At 45.9% G+C, this 19,451-nt stretch overlaps 3 non-coding genes across 3 annotated transcripts; 1 reads left to right on the top strand and 2 right to left on the bottom strand.

Moving 5' to 3' along the window:
• Positions 1-920: 920 nt before the first annotated feature.
• On the bottom strand, positions 921-992 carry trnah-gug (transfer RNA histidin (anticodon GUG)). The gene has a single exon. It is a non-coding gene; the product is annotated as a tRNA-His (tRNA).
• A 16,686-nt stretch (positions 993-17,678) lies between these two features.
• Positions 17,679-17,751, top strand: trnav-uac (transfer RNA valine (anticodon UAC)). Its single transcript has one exon. It is a non-coding gene; the product is annotated as a tRNA-Val (tRNA).
• A 128-nt stretch (positions 17,752-17,879) lies between these two features.
• trnav-uac (transfer RNA valine (anticodon UAC)) lies at positions 17,880-17,952 on the bottom strand. Its single transcript has one exon. It is a non-coding gene; the product is annotated as a tRNA-Val (tRNA).
• Positions 17,953-19,451: the final 1,499 nt, after the last annotated feature.

The raw sequence follows: 19,451 nt of genomic DNA, 5'->3' as shown, positions 1-19,451 counted from the left end.
TCTCAGCAAGGTTTGTGATAGGGGATAATATAGACAGTAGGTTACTAAATACGGTATAGTTGTATTTAGAATTGAAGTTCACCAGGGCATCGCTCAAATTTTTTTTTTTGCATATAATTTTCAGAGACCTGAGAGAGTGTGGACTGATTCTTTGACATTCACTGATCCTGAGATAAAACATAATCTGTCTAGCCTGTGTAACCAGGTTAAAATTAATGTTTTTATTTTATTTTGTTTGAGTATGAAATATCACCAAATCCTGTCTGTGTGCTGTTATTTGTGTTTACTACATTTTATTTTATGTCATTATTTACTTTTATGTATGTTTTACAACGACCGTCATATACGTGTACTGTCGCTTTAAGAGAGAGGTCTTGTGGGTACACGGAAGAGGGAACGCGGGAGAGGCCATTTTGTTTTGTGGGAGGAGTCTCAAGCAGCAATCGAGCCGAGCCACACGTGTTTCTTACCGTAGGACAGTTCTTTTTGCTGGTTGAGGAGAACGTAACCTTGAGTATCCCTGTAAGAAGATACTGCAAGCTGTGGGATAAAATACTTGTTTATCCTTTCTTACATCGGAGTCCCGTGGACGGTTTCTCCTTCTAACGCACACGAGTGAAGTCCGGGTAGTGGTTGAACTTCGACCCCCACGTCCGTAAGAAACACCGCTCCCGCTGGAGGACTGGACGTTTGTCGAAGAGTTTGAAACCAAAATAAATGGCAAGGTGGGCCAAATAGAGTCCTGTGTGTCCCCCCTCCTTCTTTGATCATGATGATGATGATGATGATGAGAAACTGAGGGCCCCCACAACACCTGGGACCCCACCGAAAATAGAACACAACGCAGAGCTACTGAGAGTGACGGGCGTGCAGCAGGCTGACCAGCAGAGAATAGCATAGGACTGCCCCCGTTACATTGGTGCCGTGACCCGGATTCGAACCGGGGTTGCTGCGGACACAACGCAGAGTACTAACCACTATACGATCACGGCCTGGGTGAGCTTAACAGTACCTATCTTCTCAGGAACTGCACCACCCCTCCAGCGCTCTACATTCGTGAACATGGACAAGAACTGTTCAACGTCAGGACTAGACGGATGTTCCTGTCTGGACGCGATGTCCCAGTACTCAGTACCACTCTTGAGTACATGGGCCACATGTTTAATGACGTTTGTGCCGACTATCAGATCATCATGCTGACCGGGCACGACCAGAGTGGGTATGACAAAGGAAACACCATAAAGCTGCATGTTGAGGTCATAAAAACCATCAGGCCTAGTCTCCAGACCACCGCAGCCAATCAAAACAATGTTCTCTTCAGGCTGCTGCTTCTCAGGTAAAACACCCCCAGAGCGGAGCTTCTCTACTGCATTTTCACTGATACTGCATGACATAGAGCCAGTATCCAACATGCCATTAAGCTGCACACTCTGGTTGATAAGAACAGGAGCATAGAACAAGTCACTGAAAGCCTGAATCCTCTGTGTCGCCTGAATGACCATACGCGAACCCTGAGGTGCTTTGGCACACTTGTCTTCATACAAGTGAGCCAGGTCGGAGACATCAGTGAGGGATACATCTACATTACCCACACCATCCCTCTCTAGGTGTGGGTTTAGTAGTTTAACGGACGAGACTGATGACCAGCTCTTCCACCAGGCTGAGAACGGAGCTGGTTGGGCGGCTGAGGGTGAGGACAGTCCCTCTTCCAATGACCAGGAGACAAACAGTTTATACATCGGTTCTCCCGGCTGCAGTGGGAAAATGTGGAGTGATCCGGAGACTTACAAACCCTGCACAACCTCTGTGGTGCGTCTGGCACCCGCCCTGCGGCGCTAGCTGGCGGTTGAGTCAGCGTCGGTGTCCGGACTGCAGCGCTAACTGGAACCTGAGTCTGCATTGTGACCAAACGGTCTAGCAAGCTCACCAAACTCCTCATATAGTCATCACCGCCAGAGACAGGTGCGGGAGACGGTGCGGGAGACGGTGTAGGAGACCCTGCACAAAATGGTATAGGAGATGACGCATGAGCCGGGACGGGAGATGGCACCACCGGCACGGTCGTGTTCAAGTCGGGAGCCATGTCGACTACAGGGACATGAACCTGTGAATGGAACCTACGCTCTACCGCGCCTGCTTCACGTTGTCCACCTGCAGCAACACGGGACTTCCTCTCCAGCATGTGCTCATCAAGCCTCTCCTGGATCTCGCTAGCAGACCATTTCCCTGCGGACTTGAACTTAAAAACATTGGCAAGAGACTGATCTGGACAGTGTTTGATAAACATCATGCTTACCTCGTGGCTTGGCTCTTCAATACTACGGCCCTGCCACTTCAAGCATTCGTCAGCCACCTCCACTGTTTTATTAAGCCTAATCCAATACTCCATAGCGTCCTCACCTGGCTTGGGCAGCGTACTGTAAAAGTCCGCCAGGGGCATGCTCGAGTATGTGAAGTCACTAAAGTGTTGCTTCAGTACATCAAAAATAATGTGGGGGTTCGCTATGTGGTCGACAGATGTGTTGCGCAGCTTTATCCTCACCACGTCCCCTGCTTTCCCCATAAGCTTAGCTAGAATCTCATGTGACTGCTCACTAACTGGAATGGCTCGCTTCCTCAAATACAAAGTCATAAGGCTCTCCCACTCATGAACTGTAAACTTATCAGAGCTATCGCCCCTGAAAATAGGAGGCTCCCTAGCGTCTGTCTGCATTACTACTCTAACACTAGGAGCTGTCTCCGAACACTGTTCAGCAGACCTAGCACTGTCTGTGTGTGTGTTTCTAAGCATTTGTGTTTCCTGCAGCTTAGCAGTGATTGACTCTCCTATCTTCTCTGCTAACCGAGTAATGAGCATGGCTAACTCACCCACTGGCTGCTCGCTGTTACCTAGCACAGCCCCTTCGCTGATACCTGGCCTGGCCCGTTCTACGTAGCGTGTGGAGGTGAACTGAGGAGTGCCAAATGTGGTCAGGTCTCTAGGTCCTGGTGCTCTGGTGTCTGGTTCCCCGCCCTCTAAGAGCTGCCCGAAACTCCTACCTACACCTAGCCGTAAACCCCCACCCACATCTAACTGGTACCCCCTCTCCATAGCACACTGGCGATCCAAAAGATCCTGATCAGCAATGTTACCCCCACCTACGTACGAACCACCCTCTGCCATGTTCCTACCTCTAACACTCAGATAAAATAAAAAATAAAATAAAAAAGTGAAAAGCTCAATTCATTTAAATAATTGAATCTAGAAATCACTAAGAGATTGAAACAATCACACACAATCAACAAATTCACCAATAGATTAATCACATATGCACATATCCAGTAGTTTAGATCAATAGATTATTCACACGAGTCCTTCAATCACATCAACATTAACCTTTTTTTCCTTTTTTTTTTTCTCGTGTGTTTTTCTTCCTTCAGTATATACAAATGTCCTGTTCACAAGCCCAGTCCATGGTAACCACAGCTATGACTGTCCAGTGTCCACACAGCTCAACTCCAGTCCACTGTAACATGAGCGTACAGTCTATAGAAATACCTGAGGACGTCTGGGGCTTGATGACGACAGCAGCCTCCCGCGGCGAGCAATTGATGTCGCTCTCAGGATCCAGGAGGGTCACGGCACCAATGTAACCGGTTATTTTCTTGCCCGGTGCGAGATTCGAAACGGGGTGTACTGCACCACAAGGCGACATCACTAACCGCTCAGCTAAAGGGTCAGACCCCAATATCCATGTCTACAAGATTCAGGATGCAGAGGGGCACACCAGGGTGGTGCACAGGAACCGTTTGTTGGAGGTCAACTTCTTGCCCCTTCCTGAGTTAGATCAGGGTGAGGAGTCCAGTACAACCAGTCAGTTGCTTGACTGCGCAGAGTCCGATGAGGAGGACAGTGCAGATGGCCTGACGGTCTCAGGGGATGCAGTGGGGCTAGCAGTCTCATCACTTGGAGACTCGCCTAGATCTGAGTGGGCAGAAGCGGAAGAGTTCATTCCGTCTAGTCTGGTAGTCAGTCCTGTGGGGGCCACTGCTCAGACTCCACCCAACACACACGCACCACACAACACACATGCACCACACATAGAGGCATCACCCTCACTCGATGTAGGTGTTATATCTCACACTGATTCGCACACAGAAGCACCACACTCACTCGATACAGATGTTGCAGCTCGCACTGTCTCACGCACACAAGTAGAGAGCGATCGTCGGGTTAGGACACGCACAGGGAGGGTGGTGAGGTCAGTGAACAGGTTAATAGAATCTATGGCTCAGATGCCATTTCTACGGAGTGTGAGGGTTTGAACTTTGATGGAGGTTGGAGTCATTCAAACTAGTTTAATGTGAGTTATTAGGTGTCTATCAGACAGGGTTGTTTTGGGCCAAGTGCATGGTGTGGCGTATCAGGCGTCACATTGATCTAGGGGAATACTGAGACTTGATCAACCTCATTATTTTCTGAACCTCGTAACCGAGGTAGCTCCTAAGTTGACTGGAGGACTAGGTCCTTCTTTTCACTTGTGCCAGTAGTCAGTGATGGGCTTTTCCTTTCCTCTTTCTCTTTTTATCCTGCTGTCAGGATGTTGGTGAATTTCAGGAGGGGTGAATGTAACCAGGTTAAAATTAATGTTTTTATTTTATTTTGTTTGAGTATGAAATATCACCAAATCCTGTCTGTGTGCTGTTATTTGTGTTTACTACATTTTATTTTATGTCATTATTTACTTTTATGTATGTTTTACAACGACCGTCATATACGTGTACTGTCGCTTTAAGAGAGAGGTCTTGTGGGTACACGGAAGAGGGAACGCGGGAGAGGCCATTTTGTTTTGTGGGAGGAGTCTCAAGCAGCAATCGAGCCGAGCCACACGTGTTTCTTACCGTAGGACAGTTTTTTTTTGCTGGTTGAGGAGAACGTAACCTTGAGTATCCCTGTAAGACGATACTGCAAGCTGTGGGATAAAATACTTGTTTATCCTTTCTTACATCGGAGTCCCGTGGACGGTTTCTCCTTCTAACGCACACGAGTGAAGTCCGGGTAGTGGTTGAACTTCGACCCCCACGTCCGTAAGAAACACCGCTCCCGCTGGAGGACTGGACGTTTGTCGAAGAGTTTGAAACCAAAATAAATGGCAAGGTGGGCCAAATAGAGTCCTGTGTGTCCCCCCTCCTTCTTTGATCATGATGATGATGATGATGATGAGAAACTGAGGGCCCCCACAACACCTGGGACCCCACCGAAAATAGAACACAACGCAGAGCTACTGATGAGAGTGACGGGCGTGCAGCAGGCTGACCAGCATAGAATAGCATAGGACTGCCCCCGTTACACCTGCAAGGATAGTGAAATGTAAGAGCTAACCGGAATGACTCTTACTTGTGTTAATCGCTTATGCAAAAATATGTTGTCCAATCACAATCCCTGGAATTATGGCCATAGCCTGGGACCTTGTTTCCTCCCAAATTTCAAAACTATTTTCATCTCAACGGTGCCCTTTGAAAGCCCTGTGTAATAGAGCGAATATATAGAATAATCAGTTTAACAGTGGTCTTCCTGAATGACAATATCAAGTCTGACGTCAATAACAGGGTGTGCCGTCAGATTGCATTAGAATAAAGTATACCAAAACAAACAAAATAATGACAAATAACGTAGGCGCTGTCACAGCACTATTACATTTTGGCAGATAATTTTCATATTTTATCAGTCATCTGACTGTTATCGCCATTACGATCACCCTTCCAACGCTACCTTACATTGGAGGCGGACAGGAGCAAGCAATGAAAACATTTGTTCAAAATGAAATTTCTGCTGTAGAAGCACCGTGCTTTTTATGCCGGCTAACATTGTTTGTTCGATATAACGCCGTTGTTTCTCTCATCTTAACTCTTCTCCGTTATTCCCTTGGGCGGTACGGTAGCCCAGCGGTTAGCGCTGTCGCCTCACAGCAAGAAGGTCACGGGTTCGAATCCCGGGGTTGTCATCCCAAGTGTGTGGAGTTTGCATGTTCTCCCCGTGTGTGCGGTGGGTTTTCTCCAGGTGCTCCGGTTTCCCCCACCACCAAAATGACATGCCTGTTAGGGTTAGTCTGTGCCCCTGACCAAGGCAAATGGGGAAAGAACTGGAGTTGGTCCCCGGGCGCGGCATGAAAGCGGTAGCCCACTGCTCCTAGCTACACAGATCACAACTAGGATGGGTTAACTGGCAGTAAGTGAATTTCCCCGAGGGGGTTAATAAGGAAAACCTAATTAATCAAATTAATTAGCTTGCTGCCACCGCGACCCTACTCCGGAGAAGCGACTGAAGACGAATGAATTAATTAATTAACTTAATTATAACTTGAAGATAATGTGTCCACTCGGCATGTCTGTGGCCCAGCTGGTTGTAAAAGTTGTTGCTTTGTGATTTCAGTGGACAGGAATAGCATGTTACTGCTTCTCAATAAATGCTGCGCTGAGACAAAACGCTCAGCTTTTTGCTATTGTTTTTGTTCAATTCTCACACCTTGGGTACTGCAGCTATACTATCTGCCTGGTTATTGAGCCATGGAACATTTCCATTACTTGATTTTTTTTTCGCTACCATGTTTTAAAGTCTAACAGTGTGTGGTATCTAAATTTGTCATATGCTGACAAATTGTTGGGATTATTAGAAAGTTGAATTTGAAAGGAGGGGCAGTCATAGGCTGAACACATATTGACCACTAGATGGCGCTGGTTACCCTTGCATCGTAGAGTGAAACTAATTTCTGCTTGTGATAGGTTCCTGTTGACTCGAACATATGGCCAGAAACACGAGTTGACCCCCCCCCCCTCCCTCCCCAGCAGTAAATCAACAGTCTCATGAATATTCCTTGGATTAGGCACCATAAGATCATTTCCAAACATGAGGCTTTAGAAAATGATTGGTTCAAACTGCCCCCTTGATGGGTTTTTGGGGAAACAATCCAGCCATAACATTTTGATAAAGAATAATTATGGTAACACAGGGCATATAACGAAATCTCATCACAAGTGTACTTTGAGCCTCCCTTGAGCACATGGCTGCAGGAGGGCGGCGAGGCATAGCATTGTGTTTCGGCTGTGTGTGAGACTACGCAGGTCTTACCGCTGGCCGAGCGTGTCCAGTTGCTGTGAGAATTAGGGTCGCCTCAGCCTCCCAGCAGTGACTGTGCAGAAACGCATGGGTTCCTGTACAGAACTGTCAGAAGAGATGGATGCTGATGGCCACCGAGCCATCACTGGACACGAACCCGTACAAAAGCGCACCTTACAAACGCAAGGAGATTTACAACTTAATGTTCACTTCACATTTATACAGAAATGGGAAAAAATCGGGGTACTTGGTGGGCAGGGTCACTTGCCTGACATCTCATCTAATTTCCATTACACCTTCATTAGCCTCCGGCAAGAGAAGATGTCTTCGCACTGGCGTCGACTGAGACTCGGTAAAATTGCCGTCCCTCCCCTCATTTTACAGCTCCATTTCTCTTTCTGAGCGTTTAAATTCAATTTTGATTTTTTTTTTCATCCGCTGAACTGTTTGACCAAAAACATTTCGGTATGTTTAGAACAGGAGCCTTCACACGGCCTCGCAAGTCCATCTTCAAAGCGGGAAATCCCTCAAAAGTGGAATTCGGCTCATTCGACAATTTTTTTTTTCAACTCCTACTTTTAATCTGGCAAACTATCCTACTGATAAACAAGGATTTAGTGCTCACCATGCTTATAAACATTTGAAAGATTTTAAGCTTACAGTTGCACATGGATTTCTAGACTGTGGCTCATCCAAAGTGTCATGCTCATCTTCTGCAACCACCTGCGCTCTCCCTGTTGGGCCCGCCGGGATGCTGCGGAGGGTTCCCGTTCCCAAGTCTTCAGCTGCGGAGCCTTATTTTAAGCTTTCATTTGTCATCTCAAAAACAGACAGGGTGCATAATTTATGATTTTATATGGGATTTGTTTCATCAGAAAATCTTCTGCTCGTCTGTCTAAAAGCTGCCAAAATTAGCCCAAAAAGTGGTTTTATTTAATTAGCACATTTTCATACGCTAAAAATTGCCGCTCTGATGGCCGAGCGGACTAAACCGCCGTTCTTGCAGTCCGCTTGTCGTGCAGCTGGGAGGTTCGTATCCCAGACTCGCCGTAACCGGTCACGGTCAGAGTGTCCACGGGGTAAGGCATTCGTTAGGCCACTCATACCCGATGAATAGTGGGTGTAGCTCGGTATAGTGTTCAGCGACTCGTCGTTCTCCAGCGACCCCTCTGGCCCATCCGGGCGCCTGCAGCCGAGGAACTGGAAGCGTTCTCCCTACGTCTCCTTCGCCGCCTGAAGATAACGCAATCTATGCGAGGCTTCAGCGTGTGAAATAGCGAGAGCAGCCGACACGAGTTTGAAGGAAGCTGGTGTTACGATTATCTCCTTCCTGTAGAAACGTGAGCCAGGAGAGTTATTCGACATGAGTTCCGGCCATATGCCATTGGGTTAATCGGGTGGGATAAGAGCGAAAACTACAAATAAATTTATATTAAAAAAAATAGGGCCATTCACGAAGATCCCCTTATAGTGACTTTCCAGTGAGGTTCTTTTATGCAAACATTGGGTTGTGAAAAACAAATGAAAAGAAATGGTTTTCAAAGGTAACTCTACTTTTTGATCACATACTAATCCTGCAGCAAAGTGGAAAGGCAGTCTGGTTGATGTAAACTTGGAAACCTATTTGTCGTGGGTGAGTGCTTGGCAGGCTCCGCTACCGAGTTACAGATTCCAGGCAACAGGATCATTGACGCTTGTTGGACGTGTAGAGTGAGTTTGCATGTGTATGTGTGTGTGTGGCTGTTAGTGTATATGACTAACCACGGGCGCATGCGCACACGTTTCATGAACACACAAAACACACACACACACATACAGCATTTATAACAGGCCTAGACTTTTGCTGGCCCTGATAAGGGCACCTATCAGGTTCAGTCAAGCTCACTGTGTCTTGTCTTTGTCTGCCAACTTGGTAAACCAACCACACAGTGCAAAACCGGCACACAAATGCATACACATGCACATGTGCATGACCTACACACACGCATCCATCTTTCTCTATCTAGCTCTTTATCGCAGTGAGATCACATCACATTGCGAAGTAGATCACGCAGACAGTAGCGATTGCCATTTGATCCAGCTGTATCCAGTTTTACTGCCATGTGGGCGACAGTGTGTTGCCAAATTTGTTTTTTGTTTCATAGATAACATCTTTTCTCTAGCTTACCTGAGTTTTTTTCCGTATATTGAGTTTGTATAAATTACTACTACTACTACTATTACTTTTGGCCATACTTTTTCTTTTAATTTTTAAAAACTATTTTAAAAAAATTAAAAAATATAAAAATTTGAAATTAAAACATGTTGTATAAATCAATATATTTTAAAGAAAAACAAACCCTGTCTTATTTCTCTGAATCTGTGCAGAGGCCCTCATCAGCCCCATAATGAGGCAGCAGGTATGTACAACAGGATTCCCACCTTCACATCTCTAATAATCAAAACTCAACCTTTTCTGAAACATTTTTTTTGATGTGTGACTGAAAAAAAAGTTGCACGTTTTTTGTGTTTTGCTTTATGTTCATTTTAACTTATGTAATAATGTCTCTGGGTACTCTTTAACGTGTTCTACAAATAAAAATGTTCTATTGTTATTGTTTGTTGAATAGGAATGTAGCAGACATTTAAGTTCGTTAGATCTAAATCCTAAGTGAAGTGAACGAACCCAGAGGGTAAGCTGGGTTATTGATCTGTAGTTTCTACACACCGCCTCTCTCCTCTAGTTAATCCACAGGGTCAGCTCTAATGACATTGAGGAGTTCCTTTGGCAGTCGGCACTGCTGCCATTTGCAATTTAGATGGAGGGGAAAGGGGAAGATGAGGAGGAGGAGGAGGTGATGGTGGTGTTGGGGGGGCATGAGGGTAAAAATGAGTGGGGATAGTGAAGGAGAAGGGACCCAGGAAATGCAGCAAAGAGCTGAGAGGAGCGATAGGGAGAAGGACGTAAAGGAGATGAAACAGGAGGCAATGAAGGAAAGTGGGGAAAGTGAGAGAGGCGGAGGATCGCTGCGCTGCTGGAAAACGGTTTTGAAAAGGGAAAGATATAGGATGTAGTTGGTGGATTAGAAGGGAGGAGAACAGGGTGGAACATTAGTGAGAGGTTTATGTCTGCCAATTGATCATTTGAGAGGTTGTGTGGGGCGGCACGGTGGCCTCCCAGCAAGAAGGTCCTGGATTCGAACCCCAGGCCGTCCCAGGTCCTCTCTGTGTGGAGTCTGCATGCTCTCCCCGTGTTTACATGTGTTTCCTCCGGGTGCTGGGGTTTCCTCCCACCATCAAAAAGACATGCATGTTAGGGTTAATACTCCTGTCTGTGCCCCTGAGCAAGGCAGTGGAAAGAATACTGGAACTGGTCCCCGGGACCTGCAGCTGCCCACCGCTCCTATACAATAGGATGGGTTAAATGCACAGAAGAAAATTTCATTGCAAGAATACAATTCGTTGTAAGAATACAATGACAAATAAAATGGCTTTCATTGTGTCACACATAGTAAATACCACATGTCACCTTACACTTACACATATACAGCAACATTGAGCCAATATGAAAAAAAATATTAAGGTTTGGAATAAGACAACATGCGATGTGTAAGCTTAGAGAGAAACAGTGCGCATCTCTATGCAAAGAAACATATTGAAAAGGATGAAAAATGACATATTGAAGAACAGCTCCATCTAAACGGTGATTACAAAGTGCTAATCCTCGGCGTAAATATCTGCAAGTTGAGCAGTGCGCATGTTGAGAGGAAAGGGTTAACCATGTCAGATTTGAATGGTTATGTGCTTTTTGCACCCACCGAAAGAATTCCTGCAACAAAACAGGAAGCCACAGAGGGAACAGTTGGCAACTCTAATCTTGTGCAGATCCTCTGATAGCTTTCTTCTCCACAAACAATGCTGGTCGGGGCTGAGGGGGCTCTGGAGGGGTGTTGAAAGACCCCAAAACCAGGCAGAGCTGGCTTCTTTGTCAGCTTCTGAATGATCTGTAGTCACACGTTTTCATGTAATTTCCATGAATAGACAATGTTTAATCATGTTAAAATGGCCATTTGTCCGTGTCTCACCTCCTTCAACCTCCCCTTCTCTAGAGCTCCTTTTCCTCTGCTTCTCTCCTTCTTTTCCCCTCTCTTTCAAACACACCTATATATATACACTACTATCCAAAACCACAACAACTCTAGCTTTCCACCAGCAGTCCATCACTGTCTGTCTGTCTGTATGTATGTCCATCTGTCTGTCTGTCACTCTCTATCTGTCACTCTGTCTGTCTGTCTGTCACTCTGTCTGTCTGTATGTATGTCCATCTGTCTGTCTGTCTGTCCCTCTTTCTGTCACTCTATGTCTGTCACTCTGTCTTTCTGTATGTATGTCCATCTGTCTGTCTGTCCCTCTTTCTGTCACTCTGTCTGTCTGTATGTCCGTCTGTCTGTCACTCTGTCTGTGTCACTTTGACTGTATGTCTGTCACTCTGTCTGTCTGTATGTCCATCTGTCTGTCTGTCACTCTGTCCATCTGTCACTCTGTGTGTCTGTCACTCTGTCTGTAAGTCAGTCTGTCTGTACATCAGTCAGTCAGTCAGTCTGTCTGTCTGTCACTCTGTCTGACTTTCTGTCTGTCACTCTGTCTCCTTGCCTGTCTGCTGTCTGTCTAGCAATGGCCTGTCCATGTCTTTATGGCTGCAATATGAGCCAAACAATAGAAGAAGAAAAACTGTCTGGGGTTTCCTGAAAAGTTTACCGCATTATGAAGTCAGAGTGAAAGAATGCCTTTCTTAAAAGGGCACTACAGTTTGCTTACTCTGCGGTCAGGCTTTAAAAGCTAACACTGCCACCATGATGTCATAACCACAGGGCCTGCACTACTGTTAATGAGACTTAAGCACAGCATGGAGTCCAGTAATGTGCATGGATGGATCGATTTCTCGTCTGTCTCTGCGTTTGTCGGTCTGTCTCTTGCTCCCTTCTCTCTCCTTTTCTTCATAAGCACACAGAGACACAGACATACCGACAAAAAGGCGAGAAAGAAAATAACGTGCTATATAGTTTGTGTCTGAAAGTCATGTCGTCAGCAGTGTACCAACTCATAGCGTAAGAGTTACCTCAAACAAAAGAGGTGCTTTGTTCCCTCATCAGGCTAAACCCTCCCTCAGCAATTACCGGTCACCTTCCAAAGACCTCGGCGAGGAACAGAGCGGCACTCTCCCTCTCTTTTAAAAGAAGCAATGAAGCATGAAGACATGGACACTCTACAGGCAAAGCCAAATCACCCTTCTTTTCAAGTCAGCTTTCCTGTAGAGTCTGGGCATAATGTCCTGACTCTGCCAGTCTATGAAACTCTGCAGCAGCTTGTCGGTATTGTAGGATATCATTATTATCCTAAAGGTCTTACAGCTATAGGTCTTAAGTCTGCCACTCTAATTGCTAGCTGCACTGATATTTCCCAGATGTTATAATTCCCCTTTAGTGGATTTGAACCTCCAGGTATGCAACAAGCTGGGATTTTAACTAAGTGTGCACCTGTGCATTTGCATGTAATGATACAAGTCACGACACACAGAGCTATCAACCTAAGGTCAAATTTGGCACTAGAAAAGCTATAAATAAAGATCCCCCCTTCTTTTTGGCCTTCCTTGTTGCGGAGATGTGCTGTATGGATAACTTTGCCTTGCCTTGGGTTTTAGCTACTATGCAACAAAGAGCTGGAATAAACTTCCAGAAGATTTGAGACTTGTTCCAATTCTGACTACTTTTAAATCCATGTTAAAAAACGTTTACGGGGCGTCTGGGTGGTGCTGCGGTCTATTCCGTTGCCTACCAACACGGGGATCGCCAGTTTGAATCCCCGTGTTACCTCTGGCTTGGTTGGGCGTCCCTACAGACACAATTGGCCGTGTCTGCGGATGGGATGCCGGATGTAGGTATGTGTCCTGGTCGCTACACTAGCGCCTCCTCTGGTTGGTCGAGGCACCTGTTCGGGGGGAGGGGGAACTGGGGGAAATAGCGTGATCCTCCCACGCGCTACGTCCTCCTGGTGAAACTCCTCACTACCAGGTGAAAAGAAGCGGCTGGCAACTCCCTGCAACCCTCCCCGGATCAGCAGAGGGGGTGGAGCTGCGACCAGGATGGCTCAGAAGAGTGGGATAATTGGTCAGGTACAACTGGGGAGGAAAATGGGGGGGGGGGGGGTCCAAAAAAAAAGAGTTTGTTTTGCCATTGCTTTCTGCTAAACTGCAAACCTTGCACTTTGACTTTTGCAAAGCTGTAAATCTTGCATTACATTTTGACTTTATTCTTTCATTTAAATGTATTTTTATGAATTCCTTTGTAAATCCTTTGTCAATGTATAATATGCTTTTTTTGTGTTTATATATATATATATATATATATATATATATATATATTTTTTTTTTTTTTTATGTGATGCACACTGAGTCTGCCTTGTGCATAAAATGTGCTATATAAATAAAGCTGCTTGCCTTGTTGGAAATGCTTCGGAAAACCCAATTATGTTAACATCTGCAATCTTTTTTTACTCTCCGTCTGTCAGAGGGCAATATTCGGCTTTCCATTCTCCAGTGTAGGAAGTGGCAAATTTCTGGAAACCTTGAACACATAAACATGCACATAAACAGAAAGCAAACAAGATGTACCAAACCCTGCGTCAGCCTCGGCTTGGTTTCTCTGTGTGGCAGCACAACTTGTCACTTGATTTGAGGTGGACCCTAGGCTGACTGCACGAGTGTGTGTGTGTGTGTGTGTGTGTGTGTGTGTGTGTGTGTGTGTGTGTGTGTGTGTGTGTGTGTGTGTGTGTGTGTGTGTGTGTGTGTGTGTGTGTTCCTGTACTTCTATCTTGTGAGGGCCAATTAAGAGTTTTTTAACTATCAGCGTGGGGGCATTTTTCCATAGAGAGGAGATTTTGTTCGGTCCTCACTTCTTTAAGGGTTTATTTTAGGGTTAGGACTTGGGTTTCGGGTTAAGGTTAGAATAAGGGTTAGGTTAAGGTTTATTTAAGGATTAAGGTTAGAATAAGGGTTAGGTTAAGGTTAATTTAAGGGTTAAGGTTAGACATACAGTTCTGATGGTTAAGGTTAGCATTAAGGGCTAGGGGATGAATGTGAATGAGAGGTCTCACAAAGATAGAATTACAAGAATGTGTGTGTGTGTGCGCGCGCGTGTGTGTGTGTGTGCGTGTGTTAATGAAATAGCTTAACGAGATAAGGGAGAAACAGCATAACGAGATAAGTGTGTGTGTGTGCGTGCACGCATGTGTGTGTGTGAAAGAGAAAGGGGGGGGGGGCGAGCCAGATGATTTGAGGGTAAAACTACACCAAAAACCAATGTAAATAGTACTATAAAGTAAATTACTCTAGAGTAATTGACACTTAGGAAAGTATTACGAGCCCAGATTTAGGAAGGTGTCTTCAGAAGTTGGGTCAAATATTTGCCTTGAGCTGTACTGCCGTCTCAAAATAAAGCTGCTCGCCCCCGGATCGGGATCCTTGTAATCAAATCCAGTTGACCTTTTCTTTCTGACTCCATTTTATGACTCAGCGAAGAAAGAGGCGGTTTCACTCACGATACTTTCACTCTACTCACACTTGGGTTTTTACTCATTCCCACTTTTAGATGCATTTCAGGTTAACTGTATTAAAATTCAATGAAATAAAAAAGTGTAGAAGAAAAAGGTATTATAAATGACAGTAAACTAGACAGCACCAGGTATGTAAAGTGTCCTTGGTGCGGTTCTTTCTTCTCATCTACCGCACAGCCATTGATGCCCCTGTTGTTTACACCAGGGCCAATAGGAGGTCTCACAATCCATCAGCGGAGGGTAGTTAAAATGGGTACATAACCTCCATCCTGACCTTGATTAAGGTCCATCCATCATACGGGCCCAGAGAAGGGATGAGGGTGAGAGAGGTGGCCAGATGAAGGCGACTGTAACTTAGCTTATACCCTCCACGTCATCCTAAAATCCTACCAGTGTCAACATATTCATCCATCCATCCATTATCCAAACTGCTTATCCTGCTCTCAGGGTCGCGGGATGCTGGAGCCTATCCCAGCAGTCACTGGGCAGCAGGCGGGGAGACACCCTGGACAGGCCACCAGGCCATCACAGGGCCCACACACACACACACACACACACACACACACACACACACACACACACACACACATATTAACACCTAGGAACAAACTGGAAGCTTCCGCTTCTGGTGTGGGAAGATAGCTGCGCGAATTCACGTTTGCAGCAGCCTCACCCAGTGCCGGTGTCAGAAGATGGCGGCACGAATTCACATTTGTGGCGGCCTCACCCAGTACCGTCCATGCAGTGTCTTTGTCCATGTCTATGTCTAAGTTATGTCTTCGTTTGATGGCTGGGAGAGCTGGCGCTGGATCAGGTGGGAGAGCGGGGCAGACTAAGCTAACTGCTAGCCCAGGCAGACCAGCAGTTCTGATCACACAGAGGGCGGTCTGGCAGCGGCCTCACCTTGCGTTGACTGTGATGTTTTTGATGTCGTCATGAGGAGTGCGGGGAGGTGTGTTGAGGGTGTCTGGCTTGGAGAGCTGGCGCTGGATCAGCTGGGAGAGCTTGGTCTGGCGGGCCCGAGGACCACGGCCCCTGCCTGGAGCTGGGCGCAAGGAGGAAATGCCAAGGGCGTTCTGACTGGACGTGGAACCGGGGTGGGCTAAGCTAACCTGCTAGCCCATGAAGACCGGCGATTCCGACAGTTGTCCTGGCTGGCATTCGTTTCCTTGGACAGTGATGTTTTGTTTAGTTTGGATATACGTGTTGGTCTGGGTATGTGTGTTTTTGTAGTTTTTGGGTTTGTTTTTGTCTTTGTGTTGTACTGCTATGGGCTGGGGGAAACGGCGTTTCATTTCGTTTCATGTACGCAAGTGCATGAAGTGAACTGACAAATAAAGTGTTCCTGATTCCTGGATTTAGTACGGCCGATTCACCTGACCTACACGTCTTTCGACTGTGGGAGGAAACCGGAGCACCCGGAGGAAACTCACGCAGACACGGGAAGGACATGCAAACTCCACACAGAGGACGACCCGGGACGACCCCAGAGGTTGGACTACCCCGGGGCTCGAACCCAGGACCTTCTTGCTAACCACTGCACCACCGTGCCGCCCGTGAGCATATTCACTCATTCATTATTTCAACCCATTCACTATTTACTTGGATCAAAGATACGACATCCCTATCCAGTGAGGATTATGCCAAAATTCCCGTCAATGTATGTGCACCCCTTAAAAAAAATAACCCTGGTATATACTGCTTCCTTGCTGATGTCTGGCTTGGGGCCCTTTCAAGTTTTTGTTTTTTTGCAAATCACAGTTTTTTAGCCAGCAGCTGAGAAAGTGTTCCCTGTCTACGAAACAATTAACACACATGAACACACATGAATACACAAACACTCATGCATAAGCACACACACAACACACGCACGCACACACACGCACACACACCCCAAAACAAAAACATGCATAAGCTCTCATCCAATCTAGCCTCTCCCATCTTGTTTTTCATGTCGCACTCATCTGCAGCCTTATTACCCGGAGTCCTGTGCAGCAGCCTAACCAGAGCTCCGTTGCTGGGGCATTCTGTCGCATCAGCACCCAGTGCACGCTTAAACCAGCTCAGATCATCAGGAATTTCACCGATGGAAAACCTGCTCAGAATTCAGAAAAAGGCTCTGCATACATCTAATTGTAATGGAGTTTTCCACCTCTACTCAAGAGCATTTTTTTTCTTTTCTAAGTCTCACAACAAATGAGGTTTCAAATCTCCAGTGTAATTACTAACCAAAGAAATGAGTTTGACGATAACCGAAAAAGCCTATTTTGCATGTCCAGCACAGTTAGATTGTTATATCCGACTCATTCTGAGAAACTAGTGGCTTCAGACTTCAGTACTGTAACCTGGTGGTGATTCCATTAACAACACAATGTTTTTAAGAGTTACAATTTTGTGCTGAACAATATCGCTGATGCCATTATTTCTGACTGTATTTAAGCTGTATCGTTTGCGTACAGCTCAACTACATCTAAGTCTGACACTATGGAAAGGAGAAAATCATGAGATATTTCAACAGGTCAGTCATCAAACTAAAGTTATATCATCTGCATGCATAACTGAACATCTGCTGAGCAGAAATGCCAGAGGCTCCTTCACTTAAAAGCCATCAAACAGATGTCTGATTATTGAATGAAGTAGCATCATACACCCTAAACGGTCCTAAAAACAAACACAAACATACATTATGGCCTCATGGAGAAAGTGAAATATATCACTTTGGTTTTGCCCATAAAAAAAAACAACTATGTGACTATCCAAATCTACCATAAGATGCTGTGTTTATTTGTGTTGTCCATCTATTCATCCATTATCCAAACTGCTTATCCTGCTCTCAGGGTCGCGGAGCTTGTGGAGCCTATTCCAGCAGTCACTGGGCGGCAGGCGGGGAGACACCCTGGACAGGCAGCCAGGCCATCACAGGCCCAATGGTTCCGTGGTATCAGAATCAGAATACTTTATTCATCCCCGAGGGGAAATTGGGTATGGCCGTGGTTCCATAGTGTAGTGGTTATCACGTCTGCTTTACACGCAGAAGGTCCTGGGTTCGAGCCCCAGTGGAACCACTATTTGTGTTGGAGCAAGAAACGGATATCAGAGTCATCGCTTCGAATCCAGCTACGTTTTGTTTGCAAACTATAGTTTTTTGACTGTACAAATCTAAACACATATTAATGTGTTACAAAACAAATAATGGTCCCACTGGGGCTCGAACCCAGGACCTTCTGCGTGTAAAGCAGACGTGATAACCGCTACACTATGGAACCCTGGTCATGCCATGGAACCATTTGGCCCTGTGATGGCCTGGCGGCCTGTCCAGGGTGTCTCCCCCGCCTGCCGCCCAGTGACTGTTGGGATAGGCTCCAGCATCCCCACGACCCTGAGAGCAGGATGAGCGGTTTGGATAATAGATGGATGGATGCATGGACATTAATATTTGTTAAGATTTGCACGGCCAAAAAACTGTAGTTTGCAAACAAAACGAATAACATGTCGCTGGATCGAAGTTTTGACTGAGGAAACTCTAGATTTTGCAGATTAACGGCTTTTGCATGGGAGCCACATGCCACAGCTGCCTCTCGCCTGTCTGTCAGTGATTCTGACACCCATTTCTCGCTCCTCTGTATGTTCAGCCTCAGCAATGATATCGTCCCCAATTTTTTGGCAATACGCTTGGTTTTCGTTCTTTTTCTTGGCAAACCTAGCCCCTCAGCAAGTGATCTGTAATATTGAGCACAGGTTTGATAATCACACACCACACTCTATTGCACATTGCACTGAAAGGCGATTTTGCCTTCAGTCAGTTGGAGGTCCAATTCAAGTGTATTGGTTTGTGGAGTTTAAGACTCAGCGGTGTTTGCTGCAAACGCGCGTTATCCTATGAGTCAACTAAAAACAGGACAGAAGAGTGAGTAAACGGGGAAAATATTTTTGGCAATACTTACATGCAGAAACCTGTTAGATGGAAGAGACAAAGGCTGGGAACAGGCAATATGTCTGTTAGGGTGTTTTTACATCTTGCTTTTCTATTACACCGGTAATAGAAAAACAAAAACTGTTTTCCTGAATGCCCAAGTTTGTTTCAGGGCCTGTTGGATCTTGGGAATGATTTTTAGTGTAGATGCTCGCTGGTTAAACCATGATTCTCTAACCAGTCCATTTAACAGTTGTCAGGGCTTACGTGACTCAGATCAAATCGTGTCCTGAGGCCATTGTTTATAGCAAATAATGCTATGGGTCATTGTGTTCATGGCAGGGATTTCTGACGTTTTAAGTTGCAGTCATAAAGGAGGCTTTGTAACTTTTTCCGCCTTTAAGAAAACCTCCAGTCGGGACACCCTCTTCATCGGTAGACAGGAGGGGGAGGAGGGAAGGCGAGGATGAGGGAACAGCAAATGTTGTTTGGAGCAGGCAGTTTCAAGACGCCCCTGGACCAAAAAAACTGGGACCACAGTTTTATTCTTTCTCCTGTTTACATGTACTGTAAAAGTCTGTGCGCACAAAGGAAGTGCGTGTGTTGTATCTGCATGTGCGCGCATGCAGTTGGGTGTGTGTGTGTGTGCGCATGTGTGTGTGTGTGTGTGTGGGGGGGGGGTTGCATGGACTACTCTGATACATGTTCATCCATATGCATCCACAGAACCGCGAATAAGACTATGAGGCCGCCTCTTAAGGAAGGTTTCCCGGGTACTCTTGTAAAGGACAGCACTCTCCACAAGGGAGAGAAGCGTGGATCACTTCTCACCAGCTCTACAGTTAAGCTGCT

This window comes from Lampris incognitus, chromosome 1 (assembly GCF_029633865.1).
Source record: "Lampris incognitus isolate fLamInc1 chromosome 1, fLamInc1.hap2, whole genome shotgun sequence".
Classification (NCBI taxonomy): domain Eukaryota; kingdom Metazoa; phylum Chordata; class Actinopteri; order Lampriformes; family Lampridae; genus Lampris; species Lampris incognitus.
Note: the sequence above shows the minus strand (reverse complement) of the source record. Positions and strands in the feature narration are given on the sequence as shown.